The 15,509-nt window shown below is 42.2% G+C and overlaps 1 protein-coding gene and 1 long non-coding RNA gene across 2 annotated transcripts in view; both read right to left on the bottom strand.

Annotated features, from left to right (window-relative positions):
* Nucleotides 1-1,541, bottom strand: part of MAML2 (mastermind like transcriptional coactivator 2) — a 161,070-nt gene extending 159,529 nt beyond the window's left edge. The window contains exon 1 of the mRNA XM_083499310.1: nucleotides 14-1,541. The gene's annotated coding sequence lies outside the window, so the exon portion shown is untranslated. The remainder of the gene's footprint in view (nucleotides 1-13) is intronic.
* Nucleotides 1,542-10,974: 9,433 nt separating this feature from the next.
* On the bottom strand, nucleotides 10,975-14,581 carry LOC310705693. The gene is made up of 3 exons (XR_014525455.1): nucleotides 14,333-14,581; nucleotides 11,264-11,309; nucleotides 10,975-11,202 (listed from the first exon to the last, which is right to left on the bottom strand). It is a non-coding gene; the product is annotated as an uncharacterized lncRNA (long non-coding RNA).
* Between the last annotated feature and the right edge of the window lie 928 nt (nucleotides 14,582-15,509).

Below are 15,509 nucleotides of genomic sequence, written 5' to 3'. Positions count from 1 at the left end.
GGCGCCTATGGACCTACCTCGAGATGCTGGGGGTTGATCCTGGGACGTTTTGCACGCAAAAGAAGATTACCATTGAGCTATATCCTTTCACACAGGTGACACAGTGGAAATGAACAGAGCAGAAACACCATCTATTCAGCTTACTGAAGAGGAAGAAAGCACACCTGTTCATTAAAGACCCCAACTTACTGTATGTCTGAATTAGAGGCCAAAGGCTTCCTACTCTTCATATTGCCCACAGTCAAAAACTGGATGTGTCTCTGATCTGTAATTCATATATATCAAGGCTGCCCAACTCACCTATCCAAGTTAATATACAGGAAGGGTGCTCTGAGTGAACTCTGAACTCCTCTGAAGTATGCACTGGGCCATCATCCCATATACACTTAAGAGCAAATTCATTTTCCAAGTGTGGATCCTTGTGCAGCAGGCTTGGGAAAGATCCGCGGTTTTCAGGAGGAGAAAAAAAGGATGAACAGGGCAGTGGGGAAGACACTAAAGTGAGCGAAACAAACCTGAAACAGCCCAATGAGGACTATGCGTGCTCAGTAGCTATAGAATACTAGTTGGCTGTTGGAGTGGGGGAGCCCAGAAAATAGTATATGCATGTGAATCCTGGAAAAGGGCATTGCCGGAACCTGAGCACGATCACTGCACACTTGAAGACTGTTTTGCAGACTCCACTTGCCAATAGTCTAACTGAAGCTGCTACCGAACAGTCAGTGTCAAGCTGATGAACTGAGCATTCATCAAATTCCCTGACTCCAAAATGGAAACAGACCCAACTGGGTATTACGTCATACAGAATGAGCAGAAGCCTCTGCATATCAGTCTTGTAAAGCATCTTCCCTTCCAAATGCTACAGAAATGGAAAACGGATATTGCTAGCAGTGTAAAGATATTTATTTCTTTTACCGCTCAGCCGGCTAAATGCAAGTCCATGAATTCTGGGTCTCCAGGATGCATAAACAATGATGGCCTGTTGGTTTTAGAGAGCTAATTTGTTACTGCCCTGTGTCCTGGGGGGTGGGAATGTACCTGGTTTACAGCTGGTTTTAAACACTGTGCTGGGAAAGCAGTATGCATATTACAGCCTTTGGGCTTCTCACCATGTGGACCTTTCCTTTTTCAAAAAGAATTGAAGCCAAGCATTTTTCATACACTGGCACAATTCACCTGGGCATCACTGCGCATAAAATTTCATTTCCTGAATGAACACCCGGGTTATTCAGAGACTGTTTTTCATTTTAGATCATTAAGCTGAGCTGCCTGGTGTTCAAGAACACAGAAGAGATGACTTCCACTATAAAAATGTCCTTAGATGATTATTTTGATAATTAAAATGAACTATGAAAAAGAAATACACATTAACTTATTAGTATCCATAACAACATACAGGCACATTGATTGTCTTGCAGTAAAAAGAAAAACAGCTGGAACACAGCATGATATTCAAATACTATCACCAGTCAAGGGAAAGCACGTTTGTAAGTAGATGCCTTTTTAAAAAAATGATGACATCAAGTCTTTTTTTTCGTCTTGGAAGTTTTCAGCACGTACCATGTACTCCTGAAGTTCAGAATATTGCTTCAAACGAAAGAAAACAAAGTATCATTTTAGCAGACCTAAATTAAAGGTGGAACTTTTTATGTTCCTCTTAAATTTCATTTGCACACTTATAAACCAATTAAAAAGTTACTGAAGCAATGTGCAGTAATAAAAAAAAGATTAGAAACCCAGTAAACTAAAAGCAGCAAAACCATTTATACAGTTGTAGAATTATTATTCCACACAATGATTGGGCCACACTTCAGGGAAAGCCTTCTTAGAACAAATATGTATTTCAAAAGCCATCAAAATGTCAAAATGCTAGGTACTTCTCTCTTAGTAGTGCCCCAACTGAGGAGCGCAGTTTCTCGGCAGGGATGGATGTGGCAAGGCGTTCACTTAGGTAATCTGGCCCCAAAATGTTGAAATACTAAAAGCAAATCCTTGAATTGCACCTGGTAGCCCAGGCATAGGCAAACTCAGCCCTCCAGATGTTTTGGGACTACAATTCCCATCATCCCTGACAACTGGTACTGTTAGCAAGGGATGATGGGACTTGTAGTCCCAAAAAACATCTGAAGGGCCGTGTTTGCCTATGCCTGTGGTTGCCTATTGGCAGCCAGTGCAGCTCCCTCAGCAGAAACCTTATACTGCATGTTGGCAGTGGGGTGTCCCAGTCAACAACCTAGCTTCTATACTGGTTTCAGTATATTGGTTTCAGATCACTAATGAATTCCTTGCTTTAACAGCAGCACAGTGCACAATTTTGATAGTAACATCTTCTTTCCATCACACAAGATTGCCTGTCAAAATTATGCCTTGTATACAAGTGTGAAAGGGATGTAACTCATGCTCTCTTGGAAACTTTATTGATGAGCCTCATGCAAGACAAATCCCACAATTGCCTATATTGATCTAAATATACCTTTTGCAATACCTGCTACAGCTGGTCTTAAAATTCTCCCAGAAAGGAGTAATCTTGACCCCTAGGAATTTTTTTCTTTTAATAATATAAAGCTGTCTGCTATAGAAAGCTTTTTAAAAAGCAAACTGCTGTACTCTAGTCTTTAAATTTGCTGAAGTAGTGAAAGCAGCAGGATGGCATACTTTTAGCAGGTTAAATAAAGCCCAGCAAGGAGTCTGAACAAAGTGGCACAGTTGCCAGGATCAGAGAGGATGCAGCAACCTCTATGCAACGCTCCCTCTCTCATTTTATCCTTTTGTTCACTGCCTAATCACAAAATGACACACTAACAATATTGGAAACAAGTCCAGAATCTTCTGTAGTCTTTTAAACAAAATCTCATTGGTTTAAAAACAGGGCTTGCTTTCTAGGATCATGGCATTGGGTAATTATTATGTTGGTAAATATATTCCCTGCAGAAATATGATCACATTAATCATTATAGGAGGTACAGCTGGACTAATTTCAAAGCAGGAGCTACTTTCAGTCAACTTTTCCTGAAACTGCACTTTATGAGCACTTAAATTTACCCTCTTACTTTCTTCACCCTCCACACCTGAATGGCCTACAGTTCTGTCCACAAAATACTAAGTGCTGTACTGATTATTAATTTCCCCTGCTTTCAAAACAATAGAATTTATGTACAATCAGTTCTACTGTACCTGTTCAATCCAGCCTTCATTATTCTGCTGTGTGAAAACACTGTACACTGTATCTTTGACTGGTGCATCCTGGAATCCATTGCTTGTCATTAGAGAGCAGCAATTCTGATACAGCTTGTATTTAAAATGTTTCAGGTTGTGATAAACTTCAGTACGGTTACTACACACAATGCCAATCTGCAACTCCTGTATTATTAAAAGGAAATTTCTTTTACTGGGCAGGTCTTGGGCAATAATGGGCAATGCAATAGTCTCATCAATTAAACAAGTAAGGTATGACAAAACCTGAGCAGGACATTTATCGATATCTAACTGAATCTAACTTCCACGCTCGCCACTTTTCCAAAGGCATCACTGGCATAAATGAAAACCGACCCTTTTTTTCCACTGCTACCCTAAGAATGTCAATTCAGGAAGGCACAGAGGTGATCACTTGCTTTAATCAGTTCTAATACCAGTGCCACTGGGGCTGCGAAATGTTTGAAATAATAAATTAAAAGGATTAAATCTTTGTTGGTATGCACTTATTACCTGTAATTCACAAAGCATACCCTGTTCAACACTAGCTGAATTGCAAGGGAATGTTTTTTTTTTTAAAAAAAACCCTGGTTATAGAACATAAACACTGCAAAGCCTAGGTTTATACAGTAGAACAGTCACACCAGTGTAAATCTAAAGAGTCACTCTGCTTGAGAAAGTTAGGGAATATGAAATTAGGAGCCCCACGGGTACACTAGCCCAGTTAAAACTGCACATATGTACAACAGATATTGTCAACACACCACTGGAGTTTGACCGAATACTCTTGGAAGTATATAATTCTCACACTGCAAAATCAAAGCCTCTGGAGTGCACCAATTCAGTTCTCATGCTTAGCTTATTTGTACAACTATCTAAGACTATCTACTTGGTTTATATATGAAGTCAGATAAACCATTGATCAGTTTACACATATAGTCAAACCAACCCAAGCACTGTCGATTTATAGGGAATTCTGAAGATCAAGGTTTAGGGATAATTTTTCACATATAAATAATAGGCCAAGTATACATTTACTGTTATACCATAAGCCTTGGTCTCTCTAACAGATAGAACTGTAGAGTTGGAACTCAGACCCTGAGGACCATCTCATCCAACCCCCTGCAATGCAAGGATATACAGCTGCCCCATATAGGGATCAAACCTGCAGCCTTGGCATTATCAGCGCCATGATCTAACCGCCTGAACTACAGTGGTACCCCGCAAGACGAATGCCTCGCAAGACGGAAAACCCGCAAGACGAAAGGGTTTTCTGTTTTGGAGGCGCTTCGCAAGACGAATTTCCCTATGGGCTTGCTTCGCAAGACGAAAGCCCATAGGGAAATCTCCGGGGACCTCTTTTAAATGCTGGTGGTGGGGAGCAAAGCCTTTCCCCCCCTCCGGCCTTCAGAAGAGGTCCAGGAAGGCCGGCGGGGGCCGAAAGGCTTTGCTCCCCACCGCCAGCATTTTAAAAGCAGTCTGGGATAGCAGGGAAGCGCTTCCCGCTATCGCGGACGGCTTTTGAAGGCAGGCGGGGGGTAGCAAAGACTTTCGCCCCCCGTCCGCCTTCAGAAGAGGTCCAGGACCTCTTCTGAAGGCGGACGGGGGGCGAAAGTCTTTGCTCCCCCCTGCCTGCCTTCCTAGGAGAGCGGAGAAAGGCAGCGCGTTTCTCCGCTGTCCCGGACGGCTTTTGAAGGCAGGCGGGGGGTAGCAAAGACTTTCGCCCCCCGTCCGCCTTCAGAAGAGGTCCAGGACCTCTTCTGAAGGCTGGCGGGGGGCGAAAGTCTTTGTCCCCCCTGCCTGCCTTCCCAGGGGCTTTTAAATCGCCCTGGACAGCGGAGAAGTCCTCCGCTGTCCCGGGGTTTTTTAAAATACTGGGGGTGGGAAGAAAAGCCCTTGTCCCCCCCCCCCAGCCTTCAGAAGAGGTCGGGGGACAGACTGTCCCCGGACCTGGTCTGAAGGCGGTTTCCATAGGAATGCATTAATTGATTTTCAATGCATTCCTATGGGAAACCGTGCATCGCAAGACGAAAAACTCGCACGAAGAAAAAACTTGCGGAACGAATTAATTTCGTCTTGCGAGGCACCACTGTATCTTGTTGACACTATATATCTAGATCTAGATATACACACAGAGAAGATGAATCTAATTTTAAAAAAAATAAAATTACCCAAAAAATTATGTCAGGATTATTATTTGCAAGTATATTAATTAGCATATAGACATCAATTATTCTTAGTAAAGCTTGCTATATACTTCTTGATAGAATGTAGTTTTAAGGATATCATAATGATCAGCTTGTTCATAAATAAGCACTATAGAGGAAATTTCTCATAGCCATCTGGGATTTTCAAGTATTATATACTTAGCCACTAATACAAGCAACAGAAATCTTTGAAACCACTGCCAAAAACCCATTACCCAAAAGTAGACTAAAAAGAATCATGAGATATTAACATCAACATCTCACACACACAAAAAAAAATCTGCAATGCATTTTAACTTTTTAGTTCTTAGCAGTTTTGTAGCCTGGGAACAAAATTTACCTGATTGTCATCTGACATGAAGTCGTCTACTTGCATTGTCTCACGATCGTATGATTTCCCTGACAGAATCACTGTGAACCTACAGTGCCTCTGCAGTTCACAGGCCTGACAGGAACGGTCCTCTCCAATTCCCTCAACTATGCGGATGTCAGGATAACTATCCACCCGTTTCTGGAAAAAAGATATCCGGTTGGAAATTTTGCTGGTCACTTGTTCCACAGAATCAACTATTGCAATTCAACAATACTAAACATTCATATATTTATCTGTTTAATTTCAACTGCTTGGCTAAGGACCACAGAGCTCTTAATTTCTGGAGTAGGCTCAGTTAGGTCATTGCCCCCTCACCCCCTGCGAGGAAGTGACGTGTTCCTTCTCTTCCTTTCCTCATTCTCTTCCTTCACAATGTGAGCCATGGAAGGAGGATGTGCAACATTGTTCTAGTTCTACCCAATAATATTTTTGTCTGCAATTTCCATTGTTGCCACATAGTACAATGCATAACTGATACCTTAAATCTGTAAGTAAAAAAATTACAAACTTATTTCAGTGTGTTGTCTGTTAACTGCACAGACGGGCGGAAGGAAGTCTGCTGCTGCACACAGCTGACACAGGATAAAGAAAAGGTTTAAAGGTAAAGGTACCCCTGACCATTAGCTCCAGTTATGGCCGACTCTGGGGTTGCGGTGCTCGTCTCGCTTTATTGGCCGAGGGAGCCGGCGTACAGCTTCCGGGTCATGTGGCCAGCATGACTAAGCCCCTTCTGGCAAACCAGAGCAGCACACGGAAACGCCGCTTACCTTCCCGCCGGAGCAGTACTTATTTATCTACTTGCACTTGACGTGCTTTTGAACTGCTAGGTTGGCAACAGCTAGGAACAAGCAACGGGAGCTCACCCCGTTGCGGGGATTCGAACTGCCGACCTTCCGATTGGCAAGCCCTAGGCTCAGTGGTTTTCCCCATCGGAGAGTCTGCTAAGCCCTGCACTTTGAATACAGGTTTGCAGTCATATTCCTTTCTTTGTTTGTTAACCCACATACATTGGTCTATAGAGAAGTAGATATAATTAATACATCCTCTTCCAATTCCCATCAGTTTTCAGTCCAGCGTTCCAGCCTGCCAGTATCACTTTGATGCTATCTTCTATAACATGGTGTTAGCTATCCCTATCAGCTTCAAGCCATCTGCACATCGGAAAGGCACCACCTCATCAGAGTCATTTATAAGAACATTGAACAATACCCCAATACCGTATATTTTTGTGTCCAGCGACTTCTCGCCACTAAATTGTCAAGACGAGGTCGAACAAAATCATTGTCAAAGAAGCGAAGGGAAGTCAACATTTCTTTTGCATACTTCTTTTTTCTTCTCCCCTCTGTTGGAAAGAGAAGGAAATCAAATTATCATATGCTTGGTTAGTTTCACAAAGCTACGTATAGTAACACACTTATTTGCTTCAATAATAATTTTAAAAGGTGATTAAAAAGCCTTTTGATTAAGAAAATCCACATTTGCTTACCATATAATGACATCAAAAAGTTATTATCAACTGCATTGATGAGAAACGCCTTTACAACTCTTTGGAAATGGACAAAATGATCAACATGGGCCACTGTAAGAAATAAAAATATCAGTATGGTTGTCAGACTGATTATTTACATGAGTTACCTACATGGAAAAAATAATGTTTGGTGGGGCTCTAATAAATATTGTATTGTGACACTACATAAATGATGTTTACAGGATTTTTATTTTAACCTTACAGTATGGAAAGCACTTCTGCAGCCATGTGCCTGACATAGCTTGCTTTTTCTTTTGTGACTGGCTCTTGTCTTCCTCAGAGTTTTCTTGTTCCAACTCCTCCTCCTCCTCCTCCTCAACTATGAAATCTTTCATGCTGTCAACCTCAGATGCATCACTGACTTCAGCAGGTGTGAGAGATGAATGGGAAGAATCATCTTCTATTATCACATCCTCTTCAGAATCCTAGTGACATTAAGAAGCAGAGGCTTATTTGAATCCTTTATTTAAATTCATTTGTGTTACCATAACATATTATTATTAATAACTAACTTTCCATATTGCCCATCATTCAAGGATCACAGGGCAGTTTAGAATATAAACACACAAAATTATATAACATAATAACAAACCAAAAAAATACCCCCAACCCCAGTTTAAAAGGCCATAATTGTTTAATCAGCCAAAGGCTTGGGAGAAGAGGAACATTTTCACCCAGCGCCTCAAGATACGTAATGAAGGAGTGAGGCAAGCCTCCCTGGTGAGAGCATTCCACAAACGGTAAGCCAGTGCAAAAAAGGCTGGTTCTCATGCTGCCACCTTCCCGACCTCTTGCAGAGGAGGCACACGAAGAAGGGCATCAGAGGATGAGTGCAGGGTCCAGATCATTTCATATATTTGCAGTTGAAATTATTCAACCCTCATTTCAAATCAGGCTTATTAACAAAATTTACAGACTTTCAGCTTTCTGTAATGAGCAAATCAAACAAAATTAATTGAAAGAGCTCAACACAACACATGCTTCAAGTGGTTTCAAGCATATTTTATACACACACACTTTTAAAAGCACTGGCAAACCACTCCCAAACACCCATTACCACCCAAGGTAGGGTAATAGACCATGGCTACTTTCAACAATTGAATTGGCATCACTGCCTTGATGTAAAAAGGTGCCTGTACAATTTCAGATAACTTGTCCTAGCTTGGGAAGTAGAGAGAAGCCAAAATGCAAGGCAGTCACCTTCCTGTTTTCAGTAAAGTTGTTGCCATAACAATACCAGAGCCAAGTCAAGATTATTTCTGGTTCAGGGACTGGGCCTAGTAGTATACTGTATGAGTTCCTGCAATAGGTAGCAGCAGTTCCTTTTTACTTTTAGCATTTTCCAATGAAAGTTCTCACGAGCACCAAATCTGCACGAGAACAGCAAGCACCACAATACATTCTGCAAATGAATAAAAAATGTACCTCATGACATTCACTGAGGCCGGAAGCTCGAGTAGATCGTCGTTGGGACAGTTCCTGCAGTTTCATTAGCCTGCCTTGTTTTCTCTTTGCTTCTTTTTCTGCAGGTGATGTGTGTTCAGTGGACAAGTCGTTCTCATCGATTATGCAACTGCGTTTGGCAATCACTTTTCTAACAATGTCGCTATTGTCACTATCGTCGCTGTCATACAGTACGGTTCTCCGAGATCTCTTGCGTTTCCCAAGGTTGATGCTTTCTTCATCTACGTCCTCTCCTGCTGAACAATCACCACCTGTCTCAACATCTGGAAGGCCACCTGTGTTCACCGAAGTTTCATCTTTATCCTCATTGTGTATGGGTTCACCTTTCTCTCTCTCATCTGAATCATCATCTGAACTGGTTTCAAGTTCTTTTTCTGATGCTGATATAATTTCATCACTCTCTTCCTCGCTATCAAACAATATACATCTTCCCTTAGTTCGCTGCCAGTCAATCCGAGATTTGGCTACCGGTTCTTTTGCTCTTGCATTTCTCCTCGTTTCGTATCTTCTGTTTTCGGAATTTGGTTCCATAAGGACTTACTAAGAAATCAAATCAAAATATAGTTGTGAATTCAGGGAACTGCAGGCTTGGATAAAAAAGTCCACCCCCCGCAAAAATAGAAAGTGGGATTCTCCTAACCTGAGACTTAAATTTAACAACTTCAAATTCGGTGATGACCTGTTTCTTCAGATCAGCGGCACAGCAATGGGCACCCGCATGGCCCCACAGTATGCCAACATCTTCATGGCAGATTTAGAACAACGTTTCCTGAACTCCTACCCACTCAAACCTCTCTTGTACCTGCGATACATTGATGATATTTTTATCATCTGGACACATGGTCAACAGACCCTGGACACCTTTCACCAGAAATTTAATGATTTTCACCCCACAATCAACCTTACAATGAATCAATCTATGCAAGAAATACATTTTTTGGACACTACTATAAAAATACAGGATGGGCGCATAGACACCACCTTATACCGCAAACCAACTGACCGACAAACATATCTACATGCCTCTAGCTACCATCCCAAACATACCAAACAGTCCATTGTATATAGCCAGGCACTACGTTACAGCCGCATCTGTTCCAATTCTACAGACAGAGACTCTCACCTAAGGGATCTACAGCAAACCTTCTCAGAACTAAAATACCCAGCAGATGAAGTTAGACAACAGATCAACAGAGCCAGACTGATACCCAGAGAGAACTTGCTGCAAGACAGACCCAAAAAAGAAAATAACAGAACACCTCTAGTCATCACATACAGCTCCCAAGTTAAAACAGTACAGCGCATCATCAGAGATCTACAACCTCTCCTGGACAATGACAGTTCTCTTTCTCAAACTCTGGGAGGAAGACCTTTCATTGCCTACAGACAGCCACCCAATCTTAAACAACTCCTAACCCACAATAATACTACAACCAGACTTAACACAGACACTGGCACCAGAGCCTGCAATAAACCCAGATGCCAACTTTGCTGCCACATACACCCGGACAACACCATTACTGGCCCCAACAACATCACACATACCATCTCGGGACTATTTAATTGCTCATCGTCTAACATTGTGTATGCCATCAAATGCCAACAGTGTCCTTCAGCTCTCTATATTGGACAAACAGGCCAAACCTTACGCCAAAGAATAAACGGACATAAATCTGACATCAAGAATCACAGAACAGAGAAACCAGTAGGAGAACACTTCAATCTCCCAGGACATTCTATACAAGATCTCAAAGTAGCTGTTTTACTACAAAGGAATTTCAGAAACAGACTGGAAAGAGAAGCTGCTGAATTACAACTCATTACCAAACTTAAAACCATGAAAAGACCTGGGCTTAACAAAGACATTGGATTCTTATCTCACTATACATAACTAAACCATTTCTCACCTTCTCACCCCTTGCCTTTTCCTGTAAGACCTATTACAGTCGTTAAGAGTCGTCAATAGGCTCTCCCAGCTATCTGCCTATCTCCCATTCCCACCATCCTTCTGAGTAACACCCCTCCCCACCTTCTCACTATATAGAAGGATCTGGCAACTTCTATTTCAGTGTATCTGAAGAAGTGTGCATGCACACGAAAGCTCATACCAAGAACTAACTTAGTTGGTCTTTAAGGTGCTACTGGAAGGAATTTTTTATTTTGACTATGGCAGACCAACACGGCTACCTATCTACTACTGGAACCATGGAAGGCACCACATTGAGCCGCATGAAATGGAAGTCCATCAACCTCACCAAGAAACTTGCACAGGTACAGACTGATATCTTCTTTCTTACTAAATGCAAGAACCTGGACATTATACCCAAGGGTCTTAGAATTAAGAACCCTCTACAATCCACATATCCCACTGAATATGCAAGAAAACTATGCAACACTTTCTCTAAGAAGCTGCTCAAACATCTGATCAGCGTTCTCTACTCTAAACAGAAGCTAATAAAGGAGGAACTCCTTGTATTAGACAACTCTATCAGGAACCACCAAGCTTGGCAAGAGTTTCAAAAGGAAAAACAAAACATTTACCACTCTCAACTGGAGCTACTGAAAAAACAGAAAAACAAGAAACTCTCCAACCTTTCCAACCTACAGGCTACTAATCAAAACAAGATCAACAATATTGTCAATCTCTCACAACAAGCACTCAGCCCAGCCGAGGAATCAGTCCTTTCACGTGGACTGTCATTCTGCCCTGCCAAATCCCCACACATGATTCAATTCTACGGGGATTTGGAAGCATTTTTCCGCCGTTTACGCCTGAAGGAGTATTTTCAACACACACAACAACAAGACAAATCAGAACAAACATCAGCTTCACAACACAACGCCTCTCAACCCACTGGAGAACAACAACCACCCTCCCAACAGAACACGGACCACCAACTACCACCGAAAAAGTGTTGCACAAAAAGGGACTCCACATGGACCCCTCCTAAGGGACGCAATACCACACTGGACTTGTACATTGACTGCTTCCGCCACAGAATCCAAACAGATGTGACCAGAAAACACCATCACTTACAACAAAATCTAAACCATGCTGAAAGGAGAGCCATAAATAATCTCAGAAACAACCCAGACATTATAATTAAAGAAGCAGACAAAGGTGGAGCTGTCGTCATCATGAACAAAACTGACTACATTCAGGAGGCTCACAAACAACTTTCCAATACCGCCTTTTACACAAAATTGGACTCAGACCCCACACAAGAATACAAGAAAGAACTAAACAAGATTGTTAAGGAGCTACCCCCACACATCCAAGAACAGATCCTCACCAACACACCAACAGAACCTCGACCAGGAACTTTCTATCTTCTACCCAAAATACACAAACCAGGAAATCCAGGACGCCCCATCATTTCAGGTATTGGCACTGTTACAGTGGGTGTCTCCGGTTATATGGACTCTGTTCTGAAACCATATGCCATCAATGCTCCCAGCTATGTACGTGACACCACAGATTTTCTGAGGAAAATACAATCTTTAAATAATCTTCCCAACAACACTATACTAGCTACTATGGATGTGGAATCTCTGTACACCAACATCCCACACAACGATGGTTTACAAGCCATAAGGAACACCATATCAGATAAAACCACAGCGAACCTTGCCACCAAACTCTGCCAATTTGTCCTTACCCACAACAACTTCAAATTCGGTGATGACCTGTTTCTTCAGATCAGCGGCACAGCAATGGGCACCCGCATGGCCCCACAGTATGCCAACATCTTCATGGCAGATTTAGAACAACGTTTCCTGAACTCCTACCCACTCAAACCTCTCTTGTACCTGCGATACATTGATGATATTTTTATCATCTGGACACATGGTCAACAGACCCTGGACACCTTTCACCAGAAATTTAATGATTTTCACCCCACAATCAACCTTACAATGAATCAATCTATGCAAGAAATACATTTTTTGGACACTACTATAAAAATACAGGATGGGCGCATAGACACCACCTTATACCGCAAACCAACTGACCGACAAACATATCTACATGCCTCTAGCTACCATCCCAAACATACCAAACAGTCCATTGTATATAGCCAGGCACTACGTTACAGCCGCATCTGTTCCAATTCTACAGACAGAGACTCTCACCTAAGGGATCTACAGCAAACCTTCTCAGAACTAAAATACCCAGCAGATGAAGTTAGACAACAGATCAACAGAGCCAGACTGATACCCAGAGAGAACTTGCTGCAAGACAGACCCAAAAAAGAAAATAACAGAACACCTCTAGTCATCACATACAGCTCCCAAGTTAAAACAGTACAGCGCATCATCAGAGATCTACAACCTCTCCTGGACAATGACAGTTCTCTTTCTCAAACTCTGGGAGGAAGACCTTTCATTGCCTACAGACAGCCACCCAATCTTAAACAACTCCTAACCCACAATAATACTACAACCAGACTTAACACAGACACTGGCACCAGAGCCTGCAATAAACCCAGATGCCAACTTTGCTGCCACATACACCCGGACAACACCATTACTGGCCCCAACAACATCACACATACCATCTCGGGACTATTTAATTGCTCATCGTCTAACATTGTGTATGCCATCAAATGCCAACAGTGTCCTTCAGCTCTCTATATTGGACAAACAGGCCAAACCTTACGCCAAAGAATAAACGGACATAAATCTGACATCAAGAATCACAGAACAGAGAAACCAGTAGGAGAACACTTCAATCTCCCAGGACATTCTATACAAGATCTCAAAGTAGCTGTTTTACTACAAAGGAATTTCAGAAACAGACTGGAAAGAGAAGCTGCTGAATTACAACTCATTACCAAACTTAAAACCATGAAAAGACCTGGGCTTAACAAAGACATTGGATTCTTATCTCACTATACATAACTAAACCATTTCTCACCTTCTCACCCCTTGCCTTTTCCTGTAAGACCTATTACAGTCGTTAAGAGTCGTCAATAGGCTCTCCCAGCTATCTGCCTATCTCCCATTCCCACCATCCTTCTGAGTAACACCCCTCCCCACCTTCTCACTATATAGAAGGATCTGGCAACTTCTATTTCAGTGTATCTGAAGAAGTGTGCATGCACACGAAAGCTCATACCAAGAACTAACTTAGTTGGTCTTTAAGGTGCTACTGGAAGGAATTTTTTATTTTGACTATGGCAGACCAACACGGCTACCTATCTACTACTGGAACCATGGAAGGCACCACATTGAGCCGCATGAAATGGAAGTCCATCAACCTCACCAAGAAACTTGCACAGGTACAGACTGATATCTTCTTTCTTACTAAATGCAAGAACCTGGACATTATACCCAAGGGTCTTAGAATTAAGAACCCTCTACAATCCACATATCCCACTGAATATGCAAGAAAACTATGCAACACTTTCTCTAAGAAGCTGCTCAAACATCTGATCAGCGTTCTCTACTCTAAACAGAAGCTAATAAAGGAGGAACTCCTTGTATTAGACAACTCTATCAGGAACCACCAAGCTTGGCAAGAGTTTCAAAAGGAAAAACAAAACATTTACCACTCTCAACTGGAGCTACTGAAAAAACAGAAAAACAAGAAACTCTCCAACCTTTCCAACCTACAGGCTACTAATCAAAACAAGATCAACAATATTGTCAATCTCTCACAACAAGCACTCAGCCCAGCCGAGGAATCAGTCCTTTCACGTGGACTGTCATTCTGCCCTGCCAAATCCCCACACATGATTCAATTCTACGGGGATTTGGAAGCATTTTTCCGCCGTTTACGCCTGAAGGAGTATTTTCAACACACACAACAACAAGACAAATCAGAACAAACATCAGCTTCACAACACAACGCCTCTCAACCCACTGGAGAACAACAACCACCCTCCCAACAGAACACGGACCACCAACTACCACCGAAAAAGTGTTGCACAAAAAGGGACTCCACATGGACCCCTCCTAAGGGACGCAATACCACACTGGACTTGTACATTGACTGCTTCCGCCACAGAATCCAAACAGATGTGACCAGAAAACACCATCACTTACAACAAAATCTAAACCATGCTGAAAGGAGAGCCATAAATAATCTCAGAAACAACCCAGACATTATAATTAAAGAAGCAGACAAAGGTGGAGCTGTCGTCATCATGAACAAAACTGACTACATTCAGGAGGCTCACAAACAACTTTCCAATACCGCCTTTTACACAAAATTGGACTCAGACCCCACACAAGAATACAAGAAAGAACTAAACAAGATTGTTAAGGAGCTACCCCCACACATCCAAGAACAGATCCTCACCAACACACCAACAGAACCTCGACCAGGAACTTTCTATCTTCTACCCAAAATACACAAACCAGGAAATCCAGGACGCCCCATCATTTCAGGTATTGGCACTGTTACAGTGGGTGTCTCCGGTTATATGGACTCTGTTCTGAAACCATATGCCATCAATGCTCCCAGCTATGTACGTGACACCACAGATTTTCTGAGGAAAATACAATCTTTAAATAATCTTCCCAACAACACTATACTAGCTACTATGGATGTGGAATCTCTGTACACCAACATCCCACACAACGATGGTTTACAAGCCATAAGGAACACCATATCAGATAAAACCACAGCGAACCTTGCCACCAAACTCTGCCAATTTGTCCTTACCCACAACAACTTCAAATTCGGTGATGACCTGTTTCTTCAGATCAGCGGCACAGCAATGGGCACCCGCATGGCCCCACA

This window comes from Podarcis liolepis (assembly GCF_965112155.1).
Source record: "Podarcis liolepis genome assembly, chromosome: 4".
NCBI lineage: Eukaryota > Metazoa > Chordata > Lepidosauria > Squamata > Lacertidae > Podarcis > Podarcis liolepis.
Note: the sequence above shows the minus strand (reverse complement) of the source record. Positions and strands in the feature narration are given on the sequence as shown.